The sequence below is a fragment of the Acanthopagrus latus genome, chromosome 11 (genome assembly GCF_904848185.1).
Source record: "Acanthopagrus latus isolate v.2019 chromosome 11, fAcaLat1.1, whole genome shotgun sequence".
Taxonomy (NCBI): domain Eukaryota; kingdom Metazoa; phylum Chordata; class Actinopteri; order Spariformes; family Sparidae; genus Acanthopagrus; species Acanthopagrus latus.
The window spans coordinates 20,465,851-20,479,720 of NC_051049.1; the positions used below are offsets into that span (position 1 = coordinate 20,465,851).

General features: G+C 42.3%; 1 protein-coding gene across 5 annotated transcripts in view; it reads right to left on the reverse strand.

The window, feature by feature from the left end:
* Positions 1-13,870, reverse strand: part of pde4ba (phosphodiesterase 4B, cAMP-specific a) — a 175,758-nt gene that overhangs the window by 41,292 nt on the left and 120,596 nt on the right. The window lies entirely within an intron of this gene.

Consider the following 13,870-nt stretch of genomic DNA (forward strand, 5'->3'; position numbering starts at 1 on the left):
GCAGGACACCTTGCATAACGCGACACACAATGCACCACTTAGTAAGGACTGTTGACTCTCGTGTTTACACAGGTATGCAAAGTCACTGCTGGTGTGTGTTTAGTCAATCAGTCATTAAGCACATTTTGTACTGTACTGTGTGCGCCTTGTTTGTCTGATTGGAAATGAGTCGCAAGACAAGAAACGTGAGCGCCTTATTAACAACTTCCCCTCGTTCCCTTCTGCTACATAATTAACGTCACATCTGAACGTTTATCAGCTCACCCGTTTATTGGTCTCTTTACACTGGATTTACATCTGGCTGAATTTGCCAGACTATCTATGCCTTAAAAGTCTTTCTTTAAAAACACTGAGCACAGGGGTGTATATATAAACAGAAACATTAGAGAAAACGTAACATGGAGGAAACGTGGTTTTACCATCTCACTGAGGATCTGCAAAGGGATTTTAGTGCAAGAAAGGGAAGTAAAACCTGGACACTACATCAGTGGATTTCCCCTAAGGTCTATGATCGAGTTAAACATTCACAGACAGACAAGACAGCTGATAAAAGGAAAGACCCCTAAACAAAAATCACCTATTTGCCTGATTTGCCCACTTTGAAGAAGTAAGATTTAAATTTCATGAACTTATTATACAACACATTGTTTCCTGAAACGCACAGCCACGCACAGCCAACTCTGAAATGAATGTTCTGGCATTCTAACATCCTCACAATGACCATTCTAACATGCCAATGTTTAGCAGGTAATGTTTACCGTGTCTAACATCTTAGTTTAGCACGTTAGCATATAAGGTTGGCCAGTTATCTTTTCTGAAAACAACAGACGGGTTCACATCTGTATGAGTCGTGGGCTACAGACTGTTCTGACATGTCTACAGAATGTGTCATGTTACTTTCACAGTACATGTTTATGACCCGACCTTGATGCTGGGAGCCGAAGTGGGTCGTGGTGAAAGTCTGCAGCAGTTTTTCAAAAGCAGGTGTTCTTTTAATGAGACCTCTGGACATCTCCAGCCACGGAGAGCAGGTATTTTGACCCAAAACACAATCCTTTCCTAAACCTGAGCAGAGCATAAGCACAGCGCTGGCACAAGATAACATCAGAGCTACATCAGTGACAGTAGGATTTGTCCTCTGTACAATGAGGCCAAGAACGTCTGTCACTCATAGCTGACTGGGATACAGTTGGTGCCATTGCATAAGTTTACTTGACTTTACAAGACAAACAGGTCTTGTTATGTAGCACCAGGTTCGAAACCAGGCAGCAGAGTCATAGTGATATTCACAGTAGTGAATGGAGTGACAGCATTGTTTCTGTGCTGGGGGTTTGTGACGCAAGTCAGGCCCTGTCTGCTCTTTGTCTCCCTGTCATGCTGAAGGAAACTCATTTGTCTGTACAGAAAGATGGATGAAGTGTTGAAGAAAACGAGCTTGCGGGTGGTGTCTCAACACCTGTGGGACTGTGTATGTCTGTATGCGTGTGTGTGTGTGTGTGTGTGTGTGTGAGGAAGTCTCTGTTGTCCCAGTGGCCTGTTTCCTCATTAGTGTCACAATCCTGCGCAGTGTGGACTTCCTTCCATGGAAGTGACAAACACACATCACTCATTTGACCCATACACATTCAGACTGCACTCACACCCTCGTTTAACATGCATTTGCAAGTTGTTATGTCATCTGCACGCACACAAGCACGCATACAGAATGCACCTGCCAAGCCACGTCTGACGCATTTCTGGACACAAATCTGTCCTCTGGTATTTCAAGTCCTCATCCTGCCTCTCATTAAAACACAGGGACGCCCTGGAGCGTCAGCACTATACTAACAGAGGTTTAGGGTGAGGAGCATCACACATAAACCTGTCACTCTCCTGCCCTGTGCATGTAAATCACACTGACTTGTTGCATTGTGTTGTATACTGAACAGTGTTTTCTTTCATTTCCTCAATGAAAAGTGATGTAATAGAAGCGCCTCCTAATAGCAGCAGAAACTACAGCCTGCATACAGCTGAACACACAGCTCTTTAACCGTACATTATTATCTTCATAAAGGCAGGGTTTATTGCAGAGCGGCTGCACTGGACTGGAATAGTTTTAACCAGGTGTCGAATAAATTGTTGTAACAGATTGTCTTCATTAACAGAAACTCCCTTTCTAAAGAACACATTCAAAGAAAAAGAACATTACTTCCACGTATTTCTATTTGACAGGGACTATAGAGAAATGAGTGAGGGGGAGACTAACACATTTCTGTTTTAGATAAAAGGACAGAGTTCCTTTTTCTTTTTTGGTACCACTGTGAAAATTAATATTACACTTCACTTTTGGGGATTGACATAGTACATACTCTCTCAAATTCTTCATGCTTTCCAGCTTTGAGTTATTGTTGATGAACTAGCCAACTATTCTGATAATTAATTTGCCATTTTTCAAGAAAAGAAGGTCCAACTTTAGCCGGTTCCTGCTGGATTTGCTGCTTTTCTTTGTAATTTATGATTATGATTAGTTTATTTTTGGATTTTGGACTGTAGGGTGGACAAAAGAATCAATCGGAAGATTTTTCAAATTTTGTTTTACATTTTATAGACCAAATAATTAATCATGTAAAAAACTGTCCTCCATGAAGTTAAATGTATGATTCAGCTCTATGACCAACCCCAGCAGATATCGTTTAGTCCCTGAAGATGGTTAAAAAACTAAAGCCTGACCTGACAATCTGATTCAAACCCCAGTCCACTATAAAAGGATGCTCCTTCATCTGTGAATAGATCGCAGCAGCTATAAACTGAATATGACCTGTTTTACAAAAGCTTGGCTAAACTCCACAGGCTACCATTCTTTAGAATACTGTCATGAGCAGCGGCTACCTGCTCACTGCTGGAGATGTGCCATTACTGCCAGTAACTTGTATGAAAAGCAACCAGTATCCAGTCACAATAGTTTTCCAATTAAACAGAGTGTAGTATCATGTGAAAGGCTGCGCGGCAGTCCGCAGATGCGACTGTTGATTCTAGGTTATGATAGGAGCTCTTTTTGTCCCTTTTATTCCCATCAGGAAGTGCCAAAAAAAAAAAAAAGTGAGATGCCAGGCAAGAAAGAGAGAATACTTGGATTATCTCTCTGTCTGATAACAACACACACACACACACACACACACACACACACAGAATCAAACACACACACTGCCTGCACAGAGCTCTGCCATGAGGATCTCTCATGTAGCTGGTCAGGCCATGGGCAGACAAGAGACACTGCCAAACAAACACACACACACACACACACACACACACACACACACACACACACACACACCTACATCTTACTTGTTTACATTTCAGAAAGCAGTTGCAGTAAATCAGAGGGGAAAATTATTCTACATATATCACGGCCTTCTCCTGTCAGCTGTCCAAACCGTTCCCGTCAGAGAAACCCAAACCCCCTCTTGCCATTACAGAGGTCCCTTCTCTATAAGGTTTCACCTCATTATCCTGCCTGGTGACAGGACACTCTGCCTGGATACCTGAAGCAGTTTGAGCGGGGTGTGTTTAGGGGAATTTAATCCAGTTTTGGCCTCAAAACCTTCATACGTGACGCGGGGGGAGGCTGCGGTGCTCTTGTATAATGTAATATCTGCAGACAGTAGCCAGACTTCTCTGGGAGCCCCCGCTGAGGCCGCTGTGGCCAGGAGCGGGAAGTGGTTAGGAGGGCAGGTAACACAAGACGCCCAGGGACAGGAATACTGAGAGCTGTTACGTAGCTACCAACACAGAGAGAAACAAGGCCAGGAATATGTTTCCCAACAGTTGGGACACCTGGAGGAAGCCGAGAAACAAGAGAGACAGAGACAGAGTGAGAGAGAGAGACATAAAAGAGGGGTTATGGAGCTTTGACCAGAATAGAGTCAGGGTTGGAGGAGAAGGAGAGAGCCGCTGCCATGGCAACTGCTCATGTTGGCATTTTGTGGATGCTCGCAGCTGAGTGCGAGGCGCGAGACAGAATGATAGGCTGGCAGATACTGTATCTGTGACATTTAGACGCGCTAGCCCTGCCACGGTATCCCTTACTGAACTAATGCCACATCAAGACCACGAGGATGGCAGCGGTCCAGCATTACCTCACCCGCCAAAGATGGTCCCTTGCCCCAAAGGGAATGTGGATGTGGATGCGTTTGTAAATTCCTATCAAACCTTTCCTACCAAGCTAATCTGGTAAACAGCTTTCTATCTTTTGTGGGTCGTAGCCACATTGCAGCAATGCAGTGCCATTTGTGTCGTACTTAAAACACTTCATGCCAGATATGATCAAAATTAAGAGAGCAGCAGGTTGAAGCATCTAATTGACACTCTGAGACTCAAGACAGGGCCCAGTTATGCCCTGAAGCAGTGTGCATTGCTCTTCAGAACACTTAGTCAGTAAAATCTCGACTAACTGTAAAATTAACCCATATACACACAGACGTTAACACTGGTCACCCTGGCAGATATTCGTCTCTATTAGTCGGTGGGATGCGTTAGTTAAAAGCACCGGACAGGAGCACCGCTGTGGCCGACTTATTGCTACTGAAGCCTCAGGCTTCGGCTGGACGTGTCACATGACAACCTATTATGAGATCCTGGTAAAATAAATGCCTCTGTGTGTGTGTGTGTGTGTGTGTGTGCGTCTGTGCGTATAGAGTATGTGAAGTAAAAGAACAAAATAATGCAAGAGTTCTGCATTTAGCTATTAAAGCAGTTTCTGAGGCTTCCTCAATTCGGCTCATGCACGTAGTTAATCTATGTAGTGGTTTTCATACCATGAACATATCTGCTGTGTTTTCAAAACGCACGGCGCACGGCTAAACTGTTATCTTGTCAGACATCAAGTACAGTGCGTCACGACTCCCTGGGGGTTTGCACTTCTGGCTCGACATGTAGGCCACAGCACCTGTTTATATCCGCCGCACAGCTCTTATTCAAGTTGGAATCATCTTGCACATTTGCATTCTTGAAAACCACGTACATATATTTTCCATGTTTCACTTTCCTGCTTAAGTGCACATTTGAAAAAAAAAGTATTTAGGATAAAATGGTTTGCATGTATCACAACTGTTTCATAAAACAACTCATACACATTTGTGACACCATTGTTAATCTATATCAAAAGTCACCGCACAAAATCCTCTTCAAGGTTCTAAGTCAGTCTTGCTGTTGGCCAATACGCACCCACAGTCGGCCACATTAGAGACTTTTACCTTCTGATCATTCTCCTGCAATATGGACACCACAAACACAGTGGAGGATTAAAGCAAAAACCTGTGCAGTTTTATTGCTAAAACTAGCACAACCTGCAGTGAATGTAGTACTCTAGGCCACCCAGATGGGAAACAATATTCAAGACTCTGCTTGGACCCCCAGGCTGCTAGCTTTGGCTTTATAAGTTGCTCATTGCTAGAATATCTATTGTCTGTTGTTGTAGTCTGGTTAGCTGGGTACTTGTATGTTTATAACTAACACCTGAATGAGCCTCATAGTAAAACTAAGGACAGGTCAACCCTTTATTGTGACAAGTTCTGAATCACAGAGGGGATTTTGAGGGGGTTTTGATTCTCAGTTTTTAGTCTATTGCCCCGTTCCTCCTCTCCAGCCCTGCATCGTGTCTCCTCTGGCACCTTCTCGCTTATTCTTCCTCCCTTCTCAAGAAAACCCTATCTCTGCTGCCCTCTCACCTCATCACTCCTCATCTCCTCCTTTCATCCCTCCTCCTGTTCTTTCTCTCCTGTCCTCCCCACTGTGACCTCCTCGGTGCATTCCCGGCACGCACCTGACCACTGTATGGTGCACGGAGGGCAAGGCTGTCTGTGGCCTGTATTAAATAACGTTCATAAAGAGGAACTTTTCATTCAATGTCCTTCACTTTTCCCAATGAAACCCCGGCTGGCACAAATCTTAAATACAACATGTTTTCCATGACAGGCAAAATGATTAACTTGTTCTGGGCTGCAGCCCAGAGCAACAAACACAAAGTGTGGAGTTTTAAGTGCATGTTATTCAACAAAGAACGGGCCAGGAGGATGACACATTCTTATGCCTTAAAAGTTGAGGGCAACAGTTGTCTTAAGATTAGGTCCGCAGGCACATGAAAAAATTGAAGCTGTCGATGTTTTATTTTCTGATCTGGCTCTGTACTGATCAATAAAACCAGGGCTCACAAGATTAGCTGAGGATCCTCCTAGATGAAAGATACACAATCTGAACACCATCCAATATATCTAACCCTTCCCCCAGCCGATTCCAGCAAGCTCTCAGAGGAGGTCTCATGAGGACACGTGAAAGAGAGACAGACTTTTTCCCTCGGGACTACATATCCTCAACCCTAGAAAAGTCCGTGTTCATACACACAAGCACAGTTCCTGCCTCGCGCTGTATTTCGCGGCAAAAATGTAGAAAATATAGCGTACACCTAAACGTATAAAAACATTTTTCGGTATTGTTTCGAAACTCTACCGGAAGCGAGATGCACTTTAGCCACCTCAAAGTCGTCTTGCTGCCGGTAACGTTTCACAGCTGATGGTCATCTTCTAGTTGTACTACATACACTACAACAAAAGACCCAAACTATCACTTTAGTCTGGACTGAAGGGGTAGACAGACAGACAAACAGACCAACCAACCCTCTGACATGACTGACGTAACCATCCCTACAGCCCTGCAGCTAGCATGGCCAAAACTGTCCACTGACAGCATAATGTATTTTCCCGTTTTCCCATCAGTGGCACTCTTGCCGACAAAACGCTCCAACAGCATTGATTACCAAATTTAGCAGCAGTGCTATCTTTACCCACTGTTGTGTAACACGTTTTTACCCAAGACCTCGGCTAGTTCAGCCAAAACATGTCTGTCCCACAGGCCTTGTTCCTTTGTGTGAACTGTACCATACGCGACAAATGTATGTGCAGTGTTGTTTTACCCTATTACATAATGGCCTCGCATTGTCCAAACACCCTTCACCTACTGTTACCTTGCTTATTGTTGAGTGCTGACCAAACATCAGCTCCCTGCTTTGAAAAAACAGAGCTTCTTTTTGGGAAAATGTCGTGTGGGGGGGGGCCCTGCTCGCCTCGTACGCAAACACCTACACAATGGAAAGGCACAATGGGACTTGAAAAGCCAACTCGTTGACACCTTTCCACACCAGGGAGCAGCCAAACGCAGACGCACACACACACACAGTGCGTATGGGGAGAAGGTCGGGAAAGTTCAAGAGCCCTTTGCCTCACATATATCCTGTATGACAGCGTTTCATCACAGAGGCCAACTCTGCCAGGAAGTGGGGTCGTACATTTGTGAGGTTCTCACAGCTAAATGCTGTAGAAATGGGGCAGAATATTTCCTGGCTCTGCTATGACACCGTGACACAAAGCAGCTGCATTGCATCAGTGGATCTCTATTATGTGGAAATTTTCGGTGTGTGTGTGCGCAGACCTCACCAACCTGTTTGTGACTGTGACGTGATAACGGCCCTGTAAAAACAATGAGTCGCCATCGCAGTTTTTCGGTGTTACACTCAATCACTGAATCGCTGAGCGATTCCGAAAATCCGAGGACCGAACGGTGATTAAATCTGAAACGTGCCAACTGCCCATTATGTCCAACATGCAGTCAGTACACTAAGAGGTAGAAGTGTAGGTATGCAGGGAGATCTGTGTACGAATGTCCTCAAAAATGAAATCATGAATACCCTTATCTGATGTAGATTATTTGTGCCAACTCCACCTTCATCCTGTGAGAAAAACAAAACAAAACAAAAAGCAGATGTCCAGTACTTTTCCTTCTCAGAATGCCACGGGGTAAAGAGTGTTGAGAAGTGCGCTGGTCACAATCGGAGCGTGACACGAACAATACGTTTCATCATCCAGCCCGGACAATATCACAGTGTGTGCTTTGTGCTTGAATTTTGTGACAGTAGGACATCAGAACACAATGTGCCGGTGGCTATCTCCACTCATATGAATCACCGAGCAAGGCGACGGGTGGGGACTGACGCACTGATAGAAGTGGTCCAGGTAGCGCAAACAGTATAAAGGTATCTCATTCACGTACAGATGCATAAATATAGATGGCTGGTTTGGATAGTGCTTTTCCACGTTCCTCGCTTTATGAAATACACCCGCTACTCGTTTCATAGACTGTCATTTCTTCTAGTTAGTCGGGTGAATCTGTTGGTGCTGTGGTTTTCATGTGATGCTTTTCCTAGTTAAACTCTGGTTTGAAAAATTACACACACACTGACACATACTGGAGCTCGCTACGCCGTGCCACTTCTGCCGAACTGATCACTCAGCCTCAATAAATCAATCACTTTTCTTTGTTGTGTCCCCAGAGGGCAAAAAGCTGTGCAGCTGTGACACACTTAAAACACAAGATGAAAACTCAGAGCACAGTGTACAATTAACTAGTTCAACAACTTGTTTTAAAAATCTAAAGCATGATGAAAATGTATATTCAATAAACATTAATCAACATAATATTTTATCTAGTCAAAGTGTAGCCGATACACCGATTCTGCGACACACCAGGACAATCTCATACAGTATTTGCATACCAAGAAAGGAATAACTTGAGTGTCACAATGTGCCGAATTTATGAGAGGGAACAAATAATTTTGCATTTGTCCCAGACAACATTTCACAATTTTTATAAAGTCTCCTCAGACTCAACAACCTACAAAATCCATAATATGTGAAGGGAGTCTGGAGATTTGCTAACTGAGGACAGAGATCCTATCTCAGTGAGGATAATGAGAGTGTTACAGGAATAAAAACACCAGGTGTGAACGCAAAGGCAAGAATAGATGGTTTTTTTATCCAGAAAACTTATACAGACACAGATCCTTTATCAAAACTAGGTGTTAATAGGGTTTTAATAGGGTCAATACTTTTGGCTAATGGGACCCTAAACCTACTGCTGCTTAACACGTTTCTGCAAACTTATGTTGATCTAATATCTACTTCATCTGTTAATTCGTCCTTGAGCAAGGCACTAAACCCCTGGTGTATGTGTATAATTTTAAAAATAGAAATCACTTTTTCCAGGCATTTCTGCCATTATTGGACATGTAAGCAAAATCGAAAGAGCGATGCTGTGCTCATATGCTATGGCATTTTTACCAGGACGGCGTTAATATGCCCCTCTGAAGCCAACTTTGACCGCTGAGATCTGAAATACCCAAATCCGAAGCAGCTTTGTGTAATGAAAGACCGCAGCACTGCTGAAGCACCCAAATATGTATCTTGCTTCAGTTTATCACCTCATGAAATGTTATATAAAGTCATAGAATTCATGAATATCATATATAATATAATTCAACATCCAATCCTATATATCATATCATTGTATCATATAGGAAATTGAGGCAAGGCTGTTAAGAGATTTCTTTTGTGCTTTTGGAGTTGTTGTTTATTTCACTTGCGTCTCGACACTGATGTGGCTTGTTTCATGAATGAAGTTCAAAATATGCAAGATAGACATTTTTTGGCTTTGACTTATCTGTATGTAAACAGCATTAGGAGAGTTAGATGTGTGAGCTGAAGGAAGGTGAAACAGGTCCACCTGTGTGTAATGCAGGTATTTACGTATCATATCATTGTGTCAGCATGTGCATGTTTGTGCAGTGTGTGGGCACAGACAATAGGCCTTTGTCTCCCTGCATCCTATTTTTCTCTTGTGGGCTGACGAAGGCATTCATACACACCAACACACACACACCTCATCTACGCACAGTTCCTCCTGGCTTCCATCAAGTTACAACAGTTTAGAGACAGCAAAACAGGAACAATCTGATCTTCTCTTCCTGCCTCACACTTCCTGCCCTCCCCCTCCTCCTCCGCTGACAATAGCGAGAGAGAAAGAAGCAAACAGATGAATGAAAAAGAGAAAAAAAATGGCTTGGGGGGGGGGGACATAAAAATGAATAAGACAGAAAGAGGGTGAGAGGAGAGGGGGTACGGCTGTGGATGAGTGTGTGTTTCTGTGAACAGGAGGTGGTCTGCAGCGAGGATGTGGCCTGAGGTTTATGGGAAAACTGTTCTGATTGTGTGGCGTGCAGGTGTCGACTGCATACCCCCAAACTACGAGCACGAAGCATTTACGAGCAGTGGTGGGCAAGTTATTTGCAACATGCAACCTGACTGTCAAACAGCATTTTGCTTGAAATGCTCATCCACAGTTGCCAACTGCGACTGTTTGCCATTTGGTGCAGAGCGTGTTGTGTCGAGTGGCTTTTTAAAAGCTTAAAAACAGATTCCTGCTGCATACAAAATATTATTAGTTACTATTGAATATTATATTACTTATTATTGAATTAGACTGAACTGCGGAACAGCTGAACAATGGGAGAGACTCACTATAACCCCTCTTAAAGGTAGCTGCAGATTCAAGTGATAATTCTCTGTGTTCACAGTGCCTCTCTGTGAGAGTGAGGCACAGGTTCAGGACTCTCACACACAGAGTTTAAAATCCTGCAACTCTCCTCCAGTTTGTTAGAACTGAAGAAGCCTCTCGGACGAGAGATTCAAGAAACTGAAACAAGTCCAGTTGCCGATGATACAGCACTTAGAAAAACAAAGGCGTAGTTGTTGTTTGACATTCGAATGCAGAAACGTTACATTAAAACTGCTAATTTGCACAACTTAAAAGCTGGATTCAATGAATTCATGATTTATGCTATTAATCCTGTCACCCAACTAAACAATTAATTCTTCAGTTTAGAGCACATAAATCGCCCTTTCAGATTAGTATCGAGCATGTTTTTTTTTTTTTTTAATCTCAACAAAAACAATATAGCAATCGAGCGTTCTTACAACTGTTGAGTCTATTACTTTTTTCGGAAACTTCTTTTGTTTTTAGTTGAATGAGCTGGGAAGAAAAACACAAACACGCTGGCTGTGTTTACAGTAATGAGAAACCATATTACCCAAAGCCAACAGAATGAGTCTGTTGTCTGTTTTGACACGTTTCATGGACGTCGTTGAGACATAAAATATATATCAGGTGGTCTGTGGCAGAAAATGTCTGTTAGTGACAAAACTTTATTGTTGTTTTTTTTTTAGGTTCTTTCATGGGATTTGCTGATAACAGCAAGAAGATTAAATGATATTCTCATCCTTCAGTGAACTTTTAAGCCTAAAATACTCGAAAATTGATTTCAATGTCGATCTTTAGCCAGGTTGATTGGATGAATGCGGGCCAGAAAAAAAAGTAGCAAAATGTTTTGCATGTGGATGAATGGCAGACTGTTTACTTTACGAGTCCCTGCAGCCAGTTCTACTTAAACTTAGTGACGAGTTGGAAACATTTAAAGCTGATCGCAGAATTTAGAAACGACCTCGTTTGCCCTTACAGAGAAAGGTCATAATGCACGTTATGGGGCTGGTTTACCAGACACACACACTCACACATTTCCCAAACTCTGTATTACACACTCACACTCACACACACGCGCTCACACACAAACACACAAACCCAGAGCACCTGATGAGCTGTGGTTCAGAAGGAGGAAGTGAAAACACAGTCCATCTGCTTTGACAGGAAGTCAACAGAAGCCACATACAGGCATGCTGACGTCAATCAGAGCCACAGGAACACCTCCCCACAGCACACACACTCACACACACTCACACACACACTCGCATTACTCACAGTGATGCACACATGCCACGATAAACACTCATTCGAATCATGCACCTTAGCAGTCCACATTTACAAAACTGCAGACTTTAAATTCAATCACACAATGAGCACTGCATTACACACACGTCAGGGATTTCATAGACCCCTACACTCACCACACACTCACACAGACACACACGCACCTCAGAATAAACATAGATTATCAAAAGAGCGTGTTTCTTCTTTTTCAACAAACATGAACTCGTGCATGAGATCAGATTTAACGCCCACGTTCAGTTAAGCATGTACTTTTCTGACTGAATGTGCTAGAAGAAAAATATCTGCTTGTTTTTTTTAATGAAAAGGAAAACCTTTACTATCGTTGTGGAACTGACTGACGCTCATTTTCGGTCCTACTTTGATGTCATATCTGACCCGAGTTGGTTTTTCATGTAAAGTGTGTTGGTTACTTGATGGTTAACTACGCTCACTGTTCTCAGTTTCGTTGTTGCTCATCGCTGTCTCTCTTTACACAACAATACATGTCACTTCTTTCAATGCTCTGTCTCGAGTTGTGGGAAAATCTTCTACTGACATGAACTTAAAGGTCTGATAGGACTGGAGTAATGTTTTTATTAGTACAGATGTCTGAAAATAAGATGAGATGCAGATTTTTTTGCAGAGGGCACAAAATACACCTTTTTAATGGTCCAGCAAATAAATCTTGCAAAGTTACTACAGTGTTCCGTTTTCACTCCTGTCCATTTGTTTGTTGGATTGTCAGCAGGATTACATGAAAAACCATCAACAGATTTCCACAAAACTTGGATGGAGGATGGGTTCTAGCCCAGAATAGACACCGATAATTTTTGGGGTGGATCTGAATAAAAGGGACGGATCCAGGAACTTTTTCCTCACTTACTGTAACATTGTTAGATTAGGTGTTTTTCAATTGTTCAGTTGTTCATTTCTCAGTGTATAACTCATAGATCTTGATGACAAAATTAGGGGTATTCATCTATGATTGGTATCATGACTGAGTGAGTACAAAATGCCATGCTAGGCATTTAATCACGATTACTCACAATACCATTGCGGTTCTTGAATAAAAACACATATTTGTAAAAAAAAAAGTGAGTGATCAGTGAGACACACTGAGCCTTTGGATGGACAGCAGAGAAGTGCATTCAGAAGTAAGAGTGATGTTAAATTATATTCTTTCACACCATGAATAGTTACAATAAACCTGACATAATTTAAGGTGACCACATCCAGGTGAAGGAGAACAATAGGAGCTGTATCAGCAAGCTCTCAGTCATCCAGGACGTCAGGATTTGATAGTCTGTGTGTGTATCGCTTTAAATTAACACTATAAAATGTACACATTCCACTCAACTCTCTGCCCCTGCGAGAAAAAGATAATGAAATACATGTGAAATAAATAAAGATGAAGAATAAAAACTTTCAAAGTAAAGGGGCAGTGGAAATATCAACGTTGACAGATTATCACCTTTTGAAACTGCTGCATATTTAGACATTCAGCAGTTACAAAGCAACATTATCATCATTACACAATCATCATTGTTCTGAGTTGTGTTTCTGGACACCTGTCAAAATCAGTCCATTACAGGCTTTGGATTGACTGCCTTTTTTTTTTTGTTTTTTTTGTTTTTGTGTTTTTAAATCAGGCTATGGTAAAAATGTGCGTGGCCTGATCTTTTCCACACAAGTTCAGTATAAGCATATGCTGCTATATGGGAAAAGACAATAAAAAAAGGAGATCTTTGAACAATCTAGTAATTGTCGAAAAGTTCACCGTGACTATCAAATAGCTTAAGAACCGATTCCTGCTGTATAGAAAGTAATGTTCCTGTGAGAGCTGTGAGACTGAACCACAACAGCGACACAAAGAGCTGAAACTCACGACGAACCCTCGTAAAGGAAGCTCAGGTGATACTGCAGGTTCATTAGGAACAGTGCTCCTCTGTGACGATGTGTTCACAGTGTCATTTAACATACTGTTCAAGTGGATGATAGAATATGTGAAATGTCCTGTTTTTTTTTTGAATTAGCATCACTGGTTCATGTGAAAGAGAGAGCCAATTTATTCTGACAAACATTACACAGATACACACACACACACACACACACACACACACACACACACACACACACACCTTGCTGTACGTTTGAGGATCTTTATTGTCATAAGGAATTCAATAGC